The following is a 1,651-nucleotide window of genomic DNA, read 5'->3' on the forward strand; positions in this document are numbered from 1 at the left end:
TCCTTTTGCCTATTGCTCTGTGTCTGAGCAGGGAGGAACCATGTGGGATTGATGACTAAGATGAGAAGAGGTAGTGGGTTTGTTGAGAAAGGTGTCGGAGTACTGGGATATTGGGTGAGCAGAAAAAGGAAAGTGTATTTCGGCGGATTTTTGATTCGGCACCACCACCATCACCAACAATGGCGTCTTCATTCTCACTCTTCCACTCTGCCACCGCCTCCACCGCCGCCGCAGCTTCTAAAGAGTTGTTTTCCCGCGGAACTGATGCCCCAATTTCTATTTCGTCGGGTTGAATCTGCAGAAGCTGGCGTCGGTCACGGAGGGCATGGCCCGTGACGGTCAGCTAGCTAACTCCAAGGTCTGAGGTTCTGCTTTTTTTAAGGAAAAAAAAATCATTTTGTATTATCTGAGGAAGAACAAGGAAGAAAGAGAAGGAAAAAGAGAGAGAGTAAATTAGTATTTTTACATTCTGCAGTGCCAGCTGGCAGACGACGTAACAGATCTAACGACGCTAGGTACTAAAGTTTACTCGAGGTCAGAACTTCATATATCTTTCTGATATTTTCGAAACTTGAGATACTAAAGTTTATAAGAAACAAAAGTTCGTATACTGTTTAGATCAATTTCTTTATATATCCTCATACATAATAACTATTAAAAACAATAATTATACAAAAGAAAATACTATAGTTATTCTCTCTAGACTTTCCAATTCAATAATAATTGATTACGTTCTTTATTATTTTCCTTATATATTTTCGTTTTTCAATTTCTTTTTATTAAAGCATATATATATACAATGCTGATCAAGTGTGGACATCCGCACCAATGGTTTTGGTGCGAATTTTTATTTTTGCACCAATTTTCGATCGAATTTTCTCATCTCCACCGTCTAGTATCTAGATAATATTGTGTAGATCATCTCTGCAAAATTTCAGCCAATTTGGTGATCATTAAGGCCCTCAAACTCGAGTTTTTCTGGTATGAACACAACCGGCAGTCCGTCCATTTGTTTTTCGAGTTTGAGGGCCTTAACGATCACCAAATTGGCTGAAATTTTGCAGAGATGATCGACACAATATTATCTAAATACTAGACGGTGGAGATGAGGAAATTCGATCGAAAAGTGGTGTAAAAATAGAAATATGCACCAAAACTTTGGTGCAGACGTCCGCACCTGATCAGCATTGTATATATATATATATATAGTTCATAAGAGCTAAAACAATGATCAAATATCGATCATGTGACATAAAATTTTGTATTATCATACATGTTGAACGTATATACTTGCAATGTGCATAAATATTTTTGTAAATATATATATATTGATTATAGAAAATATATATTTATTAAAATAATTTAGCATGAGGTATAAAATAGAGATCAAATTATTCAAAATAAAAAAACAGAGAAAAAATAACATGTACAAAAGAGAAAAATAAAGTTAAAAAAATATAAAATAGTTCATGATAAAACATTCTCTTGCATAAAAAAATAATAAAAAATGAAGGTATGGATAATGGATGTTCAAAAACAAAAAAGTAAAAAAAAACAAAGAATGAGAGGTCTATTGAGTAACTAATTGAAATATATGTTAATAAAATAACTAAAGTTATGTTAGTTATTTTTTTTTTTTTTTTTTTTTTTT

This window comes from Fragaria vesca, linkage group LG2 (genome assembly GCF_000184155.1).
Source record: "Fragaria vesca subsp. vesca linkage group LG2, FraVesHawaii_1.0, whole genome shotgun sequence".
In the NCBI taxonomy this organism is placed as follows: domain Eukaryota; kingdom Viridiplantae; phylum Streptophyta; class Magnoliopsida; order Rosales; family Rosaceae; genus Fragaria; species Fragaria vesca.